This window comes from Galeopterus variegatus, unplaced genomic scaffold, assembly GCF_000696425.1.
Source record: "Galeopterus variegatus unplaced genomic scaffold, G_variegatus-3.0.2 Scaffold773, whole genome shotgun sequence".
Taxonomy (NCBI): Eukaryota; Metazoa; Chordata; class Mammalia; order Dermoptera; family Cynocephalidae; genus Galeopterus; species Galeopterus variegatus.
In genome coordinates, this window is record NW_007726884.1 from 434,067 (window position 1) to 444,531 (window position 10,465).

The following is a 10,465-nucleotide window of genomic DNA, read 5'->3' on the forward strand; positions in this document are numbered from 1 at the left end:
TACTTTAACTTCTAGGACATAAACAATTTCAGTGTAACTAAGGATTGCTTTCTAAATGGGTTGGGCTGCATTTCACAGCACTCCTGAAACCAGCCCACTGATAACAGCAGGAATTACAGATGAATTCTAGATTTAATTATTTTCTAAGTTTCACATTTAGAAAGGAGTAGAGGAACCAGCTGATTTATTAACTAGGCTGGAATTAAACCCACAGTCATAAAGTTAACTGAACTGTAGCCATCACCAGCTCAGACTTTAAAAGGACTACATAAAACCTCATTTTTGGTACAATCATGTATATTCCTACCCAGTCTGGGAGTAAGGGATTCTCCCCAAATGTACTAACTCAGGGGTTTCCAAAACTGGCTATACGTTAACGTCATCTGAAAAGCTTTTTTAAAAAACACAGCTACCCAGATCTCTTCATCCTTCCCTTTTCCCCCAACCATTCTAATTTAACTTGTCTGGGGTGAGACCCTTACCTGGGATATTGTTTTGAAAGGTGCCCAGGTGATTGTAATGTGCAGCCAGACCACTGACCTAACTGGTCCTCTCCCCCTTCTGGCTCCTGCTCAAATCCAGGACCTAGAGGTTAAGCAAGAAAGGTACCCAGGGCACAAAACATAAGGAGACAAGGTCACTGAACTCAGCTTCCTGCACCTGCAGCACCCTGAGAATGAGTGAGGCACCCAGGGCACAAAATTTAAGGAGATACTCAGGGTGCTGCAAGTGCAGCATCAGCACTTGTATGACATTATCTCCAAAGATTTTGTGCCCTAGGCACCTTACCTGTCTCACTCTAGCCCCAGACCTGCTCAGATCCATCTGGTCAGGCCATTCATCATCCCATCAAAGATACATCAAGTCCCCTCTCTGTGCAAGGTCTTCCTTGATCCTCACCATCCTCTAAGGAGACACTTATTCTGAAACTGATACAGGTAAATAATGTCTACCACATCCATTCTCTATACCCCTGACATAAGAGGTTGTTGTAATGTAGTAGAATGCACTGGTTTTGGAGTCAAAAGACAATTGGAAGGGTACTGATCTTTTAGTAACTCTTTTGTAGTTCCCCTAAGGACTCTGGTTTGTTTCTTCATCTGTACCATGTGGGCAGCAAAACCTACCTTACAGGGTTACTGTGAAGATGGCATTAGGATGTAATCAAAATGGCCTGGGACATGGTAAGCACTCCATAAACACGTGCTGACAATAAATCTCCGAGATTTCACTAACTCAATCACCTTTCAATGCTGCATTGAGGTTGAAATATTACTGCTGCTGCTTTTTCTATTTATCTCATGAGACTGTCTCCCGTCCTCTAACCTCCCACCCCCTTTTAAGAATGAGTCAAACTACTGGTTTCTGCAAGCACACCCCCCTCCACCCATGCCACAGAGGCCTTTGAGGAGATCAAAAAATCTTCTAAATTTGGGATGGGGTATTGGTTGTAGAGAGGTTGGGTGGGAGGATCCCATTCTTAAATTACCAAGAATTCATTTAAATCTTCCCAACCTGGGAAGATTTTCCCAGTTTTATAAAACCAAAAGCCAAGAGTTTGACATCTCAGTCTCTGGTTCTGCATTAACAGCCCTACTCTAATCCTGCTTCCTCCAGCAGTGGGCACAAAGGCTTTGGCATCCTGTGTCCCCAGCACCTAGCATGGTGCCTGGCACATAGCAAGTGTCTCCTTTATTGAATAAATGAAGGACAGAGAAAAGAAGTTAAAGAGAAAAACAAGGCAATTCAAAGGAGTAGAGAAAAAGCCAAGAAAGGTTACAAAGGTGGCATAAAACAGTTTGACAAATTAACTTTTAGAAATGTATTTGTTAACTGGGGTAGGCAGAATAAAAGTCCTCCAAAGATGCCTACATCCTAATCCCTGAAACCTGTGAATATGCTACCTTACATGCTAAAAAGAACTTTGTAGATGTAATTAAGGATCTTGAGATTGGCAGATTACCCTAGATTATCTAGGTAGGCCCAATGTAATCACAAGGGTCCTTAGAAGAAGGAAGCAGGACAATCAGAAGGAGAGGAGATAGGATGCAAACAGGTTGGAATGATGTGCTTTAAAGATGGAAGAAGAGGGCTGGCCAGTTAGTTCAGTTGATTAGAGCATGGTGTTATAACACCAAGGTCAAGGGTTCAAATCCCCGTACTGGCCAGCTGCCAAAAACAGCTATAAAGATGGAAGAAGGAGCCATGAGCCAAAGAATGCAGGAAGCTTCTGGCAGCTGGAAAAGGCCAGGAAACAGATTATTCCCTACAGCCTCTAAAAGGAGCTCAGCTCTTCTGACCTCTTGACTTTGGCCTGTAAGACCCATTTCAGACTTCTGACTTCTAGAACTGTAAGATAACAAATTTGTGTTGTTTTAAAACACTATATTTGTTACAGCAGTAATGGGAAACTAATATACAGCCTGAGGACAGATAATGTTTCTTATCTCTTAATCCCCAACTTGCCACCTGGAACCCTGATAACTAAATACATTCTATGTAACTCTGATGAGATGGCGCCATGGACGCTTTTCTTCTTGTTGTCCTATAGCCAATCACTGCCCCATTCAGTTGATTGAACCTCCACAATTTCCCTCCAGTTCAACCCTTTCTCTCCTTTCCTACCATTCACATAAAGGGTTGTAATTGTGCCTGAACATTCCTGGTGCTCCCTCACTTTTGTCTACCATACACAATCCAGCCGGATTCATATTCCAAAGCACCACTTTGTTTATGCCATACCTTGACTTAATGTTTCCTAGCACTTCCCTGACGGCAGGGTGAATTCAAATTCCTTATTCTAGTATTAGTATTACCTACCTAAGCCTCATTCCAAGCTCCCTATCCAACCTTCTTTCCCACAGGTCCCTTCCTACCCCTTAAGCTCCAGCCAAATCACTCTTCATGTACACATATATCACCTCCACACCATTAACGCCAGACCTTTGTTCACACTGTTCTCTTCATCTAGAATCTTTCCCTTATTTCTTGCGCACATCCAGACCTTACCTATCACTCATGTCCTAGATTAAATGACACTTGCTCCTGCCATCCATTTCCCCTCATGAATACCCTACCACAAGCTGGCAATTTTACCTCCTTCACTGAGCCTCTTAACACTTACCTGTACATCTCTCATCTGCAGCAGGAAAGAGCACAGGACCTAGACAGACTAGATACAATAGACTCAGATACAATGTGACCTTCTTGTATGAGTTACCTAGCTTCTCTGAGCCTCAGGCATCTCATCTGTAAAATGGGGATCATATCTCTCTTACTGGGTTGTTGAGAAGATTAAAGCTTATATATAGGTGTCCAACACAGTAATTATTCAATAATTAGTACATTAACATTACTGTAACTTCTATACACAAATTCCCATTTATAGACTCTTTAAGGGAAGGATTTATGTCCACTTCATTTGTCAGCCACATAGTATACTGCACACAGTAGTTAATAAACTTTTAAACACGAGGATACTTCAGAAGTTCATAGAAAGATGTGTATCATCATTTAACTATATTTTTCCACAAATTTTATAAAGTACCCTCATACTGAATAAGTTACTAAAGAGTTGAGAGCATCTCTCCAGGCATCCTGTCCTGTGTAGACTAAAGATGGCCTCATCTTTAGACATTTCAGAAAGAAGGGGAGAAGTACACTGGATCTCTTCTGATCACTGGTGTTATATAAAATCCTTAAGATGGAAAATTTGCAAAACCCACTCTCTTTGGCTGACGACTCTAAACTACTATTTATCCCAACCAACAGTAATAAACGAGTATTGTTTCATTAGAATAAATTATACATTGTTATTTTAATATCATTGAGTTCTAGCTCAGACAATTGTCATTCCAGAGCAGGTGAGACAGAGTTCACTTTTACTCTGTCACCTCAAGAAATCCCATGCTGTGGATTCTCCCTCACTCCTCAGTTGTGTATGCAACAGAATTACCTTTAAAGGAATTATTTAAACTACTTTTATGCTAAAGGAAAAACTTATCCTTTTTTTTTCTCAATATAGTTGGCAGTGTCACGAATGGGAAAGAGCATAAGATTTAAAGTCACAAGTACTGGTTTGGAATCTGTTCACCTACTTACTAGCTTGGTGACTATGAACATAGCACTTACCTACTTAAGCCTCAGTGTGCTCATCTCTAAAATTGGGACTAACCACTGTCTACCTCCCTTGCTGGATCATTACAGGGAACCAATGAGACCATGTAAGGAAAGGCATTTTGTAAACTGGAAAAGGCTGTACAATTATATTTATCTATTCACCTTCTAACACAGCATGAACTCCAAGCAGACGTCCGTAAGTTTGGATAAGAGGAAGGGTTCATAGTGTACTCTAGAAGAAATAAAGAATGCTTTCACTTCACCTGCCTTGATATAGTCCCTGAGATACAATAGGAAGTAGTGTTCCCCTTGCAGATACCAAATAGCCACAGGCAAGCTCCCTTCAGTGGAATCTTAAAGAATATCTGACTCTATATCTGTAAGGTGCTATGAGGTGATATTCCTGAGTAAAAGCTACTGTTACATGGTATCATGTAAGTAGTCAGCACCACCTCTGCCTGGGCAACATGCTAGACTCCCTCAAGGTAGTTGTCATATTCCAGGAGGACCTTCACTACATGTGAGAAGGTGAGAGAAATGACCAACCATATCTAAAACTGCATTTAATATTCATATTAAATATCAAAATGGGCAGCAACCATCCCATTTCCAGTTTAGTCTTCCCCAAACTCCAGTCCCCGTACTTATTTCCCAGGCCAGCCTGACTCAGACTCAGTATAATGCCTCACAGAAGGATAAAAGCCCTAATGAGCAAATCTCATGAAATATTCCACTGGTCTTTTGGAGAAAAACAGCTGGAGTTGACCTTAGGAATTCCACTAATTCCCCCTACCACACAGCCTAAAAATAGCCAAAGAGCAATTCTAGCTAGGGATGGCCTTTCCTTTAAAGGAAATAACATGCAAAAAGGCATGCTGGGGTCATTAGCCCAAACCATGCAGTCCCCATGATAAATCCTTGGCCAAATGTTCCTATGAGAATCTGCCTTCACAAGGTCAACACTGAAATGTCATTGTGAAGGTTCCCCCCACCCTACTCCCCACTGTATAAAGACATACTTTATCAGCCACTAATTACCTGCGTGGCCATAAGAACTCACCCCCACCCCTAGGCCTCAGTTTCCACATCTGTAAAATAAAGTGCTAGATTCTGACCTGTAAGGTCTTCTCCCAGTGTAAGACTCCCTGGGAGGTACATTCAATAGCTCCACACTGCCTTCAGCATAAAATTCAAACCCCTTAGTGTAATATTGGCTCCTGCAGATCTGCCCCCTGCCTTCCTCTACATTTCCTCCTATACAATACCTTGAAGTTCCTTAAACTTTCCTTACATACCACTGTGCCTTTGGAACATTCGGCTCCCTCTGCCAGCAAGGTCCTTCCCCAGCTTCTTAAACTCCTAGTACTCTTTCAAGATATAGTCCAGGTGTCACCTGTTTTGGTAAGATGAGTCTAGGCCCTTCCTAACAAGTTGGGTTAGACTCCTCCTATGTGGTCTCACAGGACTCTGCATTATATAGCAACTGTCTATATACTCATCTTCTCACTTACAAGCCTGAGCGCTCCTTGGAGGCAAAGACACCATGTCTACCTCCTCTGTATTCCCACCACCCTACCTGTGCTCGCCACTCAATGCTTGGTCATATTGTACCAAATGCCTCCAAAGTACCACATTCATTTTATAGTGTTATTCCACTAGACCAAAAATTTATTTATTTATTTCAAGAAATGTTCTCTCTATTCAAAAAGTGAGAATGTAAACTATCTCCAAGCCTTTACCTTATTAGGAGAAAATATATATAGCTGTTCAGAACTGTGACATAATCTTTGCAGAGATGAAAAATATACATTACATTTGTCTCTGAGAAACCTCTCTTTACACCAATTGAACCACAGTTCTTAAAAGGCGATTCAAAGTTAGAAATGATGTCCAACTTGGTGTTTTTTTTCTTTTACCAGGAGGAAGGAAAAACTCCAAAAGGAATAAATTATACTCTAAGCTTTCTGAAAAGCTTTTCAACCAAGCCCTAGAAAATCAGATGAAAAGCAGCAAGAAAGAAAGTGACTTTGAATAGAAAATCAAAATGCCTTATTAACTACTAATAACATTAAAAGGTATGTGCACGTATTATAGAAGATTTAAAAAACTAAGTTAATTAATAGAATTAATTGGTAGGACTTGGACTAGATCAAAGAGTTGAGGAAACGAATAATCTCCCTCCAGTACCCTTTTCGATCTTTACACACATCATCTCTACACCATAAAGCAAACCAGCAAAGTAGGCACTATTGTTTGCATTTTATAGATGAGGAAACTGAAGTTCATGGATGTTAACAGACTTGCCTAAACCCATACTGCTTCTAAGCAAGAGAGTCAGGATGTGAACCCAGGTCTGTCTAGCTCCAAAGTTCTGTCCTACACACCAGGAAGAGCAATAGTAAAGGTAGAAGAAGGGGCCAGTTACATGGTGCCCCAGAAAGGAACCCAAAGATGCAAAGAGAAGCTGGGGGTTCCCTCAAACCCCTGTACACCCAAAACACTAAGCATTGAGGTACAGAACGTTGTTAAACTGATATGTAATGCAACCAGTTACAAAGGGACTTTTACTCTTTAGGTGACCCAATTTAGCAGCATATACAAATAAACTCTCAAAGTGTAGAGAGCAGGCAGGAAGTATGATGCTGCAGCATCAGCGAATTTGTTTTTCCAAAACCCTTATGAACAATAAAAATCCTCATACTGATGTGAGAAAGAGCTTTATAGTATTAGTCAAACCTTAGACCACCTCTAAAGGCAGGTGCAAATGATGGTTGACACTTCATTAGTCAGGGTCAACCAGTGCCCTGCCTAAAGAAGCAGTGGAAGATCTGGGTTCTGGTTCTTGCTCTGCCAATAATGACTGAAACTCTTGCTGTCACTCACCTCTCTGGGCGACCTCATCTGTAAAATGAGGCATTTGGAATCTGATCGTTCAGGTACCTTCCAATTTTTTTTTTCTCCTCATGGGCATAAAATTAAATAACAAAATGAGTGTCAACTCCACCAGCAAACTAGCTAAGGGAGACAAAGATGTACAGGCAGACTATCGGAGAAAAATAAGTCATCCTGCTGTCCAGCGCAAAATACCTTTTTAGAAACTAAACATTTTTCATAAGATATAGCTATAGTAAAGGAGAGAATAATTAGGAAAATAGGATATAAAAACTGATCGAAGTCTTCCCTCCCTTCTTTCTGTCCCTCTTTCCCCCCTCCCCCCCTCCCTTCTTCACTGTTTGGGATTAGGCTAGGCATAAAAGATACTACTATTAAGTAGCAAGACTTGGTTCCTGTTGATAAGATGATTTTGGCTCACAGCAATGATAAGAGTTCCTATTTGTCCAGTGCTGGGGTTTAGACTGTACTTTAGCACACGCACTCTTCACAACAACATTAGGGGGTAGGGAGAACAGGTAGGAAAAAGCATTATCGTAATCCCCCTTTTATAGATATGAAAACTGAAGTTCAGCAAGGAAGAGTGGCTTATCTAAGGTAACACAGGTGCTAAGTGACAGTGGGGAAGAGAACACTTTCGCAAAGGAGGAAAAGAACTAAAGACAATGGGGTATATTTAAGTGTCACTTGTGTGATTAGAGAGGAAGTGAAGAGATCAGGGCAAGAACTAGGAAGAGCTGAGACTTGAGTTGAGCTTTGGATTTACATAAATCACATGCCAACTCACTGAATTCAATGCAGAGAACAGTACAGTACTACTTTGGAGAGGGTGGAGTACAGAAAAACAAAAGGATGTCTATATTTATACAGACACAACAGTGCACTGTCTTTCATTTAAGAAGTGGACATTCTTTAGCTGCCATCAGTAATCAGCATGTGTGTGCTTGCGTATTTTTCCCAGGAGCAGGACTGGGTGGCCCTGAACCTTACTTTTCCCTTGGCATTCACAGTGGGGATCAGGGAGCGGACTCACATGGGTTCAAGGCTATGTGATCTATACCACTGAGCTAAGGTGAAAACCCCCGACCTTAACTCTCCTGACCATTACTGTAACTATGTAAGCTAACTGGCCTTCTCAGTCAAGGTGTTCCTCTCCATGGGTGTGACAAATCACATGCTTGTACAGCATGCTGTCTCCTCAGACTGCATTCACTGCTACCAAGGCTCAAGAATGTAATTAATGACCACCCTGGACCTGCTCCTGAGGCAGGAAATAAGAGGAGGGGGAAAGATTTTGACATGATGATAGAGACTCAAAGTTACAGAAGGACTTAATAAAACAGCCCAGGCTCTGTATTGTAGATAGAATTGGACTTAAGAAAAAAACGAACAAACAGGAATTGGGAGACTATGGAATCAGGTGGAGATCCTTAAGAAAGGAGACCTCAGACACAAAGAAGAGTGGGTTTAACACAGACCTGTTTTTGGTAGGGAACTTAAGTGACAGGAATCCTAACCTTTATTCTTAGCAGAATTACAGGTCTTACTTCTTACTAGTGAGACTTTCAGTCAACCCTCCAGAATTCTGACTCCAATTTTATTTCATCAGGTAACACTTCAAATAATACCTATTGTCATCAAGGGCTCTGAGATGAAATTCGCAAGTGTAATTCACACAATATAAGGTGTGAAGAGATTGAACATTTCTTCCTCTCCCCCACCCCCCAAGCAACTAGCAAGCAGTGGAGGCAGGGACTATTTGATGGTGTTACCCAGGAAGTGGTTTTGGAGTTTGGACTTGAAGCTGAAAGTGACTCTTTCTACCTAAGGAAATTTGAACCTTCTCTTCGTCATATTAGTGCTCAGTACTAATTAAGGAAGGAATGCAATGACAACAGAGAAACACAGCTCCCAAATTAGAGATCAAACCAGTTCCAGCATCTTTTCAGCCTTTCTGGCATCTTGAGGAGCTCATCAGTAGGCAGCAAAGTCTTTATAGACATCCACCAACGAAGACATGAAGACTTGTTTGTTTTTGAACAAATACCTAATAATGTCTAAATTTAGGAGGAACATGATAGACACATGTACGTGTGTGCATGTACACACACACTATCTAAAATATAGAATATATGGGTCGGCTTTAGCTCAAGCGGTTACTTCCTCAAGCCAGACTTCATTCTGTCTAAAATATAGAATATATATATTCTAAATACAGTATACTATATTATATATAGTGTACATATCTATTTATGTAGACTCAATTATATTTAGTTCTTAGTCATTTGCAACCAATTTATGAAATCCTGAGAACTCCTCACCCTATTATTATATAGAGAAAGCTGGGCTGGGTGGTTGCTAAGTGACTATAAAATCAGGAATCTGGTGCTCAAATAGTGAGTAAAATTAGCCACCCCTCCCCCACAGAAGATGGCTCTAACAAGGCTTGTTTTGGTTCAGATGTCGTTGTTTATTGGGAGGGGGGTAGCAGGATTATATGCAAAGTTACTGCTACTGCTATTTTTTCTATGAAGATCCACCACGGTGCAACACTTACACAAGCTATTTTACCAAATCCTCAGCCCAACATTGTAAGAAAAGTGCTATTATCATTCTCATTTTACAGAAGAGGAACTGGGCTCGGAGAAGTAGAATAATATCACTTCTCTGTGTCCTCTTAAATACTAAGTCATATGCAGATATGTGTGTAGTGTATATATTATACATGTTAGTTACTGTCTACAAACTGACACAATGGAATTTCAAGTTTTCATTTTAAAACTACAAGTAGATGGGTCAGGTAATACTCATAAAATCTTTTTTTTTTTTTTTCCTAGCAGAGGTAGATCTTAAAGGTCAAGCTATAAAAGAAAACCGAAAATAGTTATATTTACGTAGAACAATTTTATCCATAACTTTGATTTTAGAGGAAGAAGATGAACACTCATTTTCTAAATTTTTAATCAACAAAGGTCGATCAATAAATACCTCCTGAGGACATGCTGTGTGAGAAAGGCTCATTATGTACATTTCATTGCAGAGAGGGGCTGTGATTGCATATTGGAGAAAGAATGCCGTCCAGGGACTAGGGAAGGTCAACTTTATTCCCAGCTCAGTCACTCCCTTGCTATGTGATGTACCACAAGTCAGCTTCTCTCCCCTCATTTCCAAAATGAGGTCACAGAAAAAGATGATATCTCTTACAGAACCCTTCCAGCAATGAAATATTCTTACTCAGATTTGGTCAAAGAGCACCACAGCAGAATTTGGCTACAATGAACCACAGCCCCATAACTTATGAGTATACCTCTCATTTCATTTTAGAGCCCAGAGTAACACCATCCCAAAGTTTGTAGGAGCAAGTGAACATAGTCATTCTTTCAGTTCTGCCTGGCATCTTCTAAACAGTGGGATAATTTTCAACCAAATTAAATGTCCCTTTGTGATACTGAGA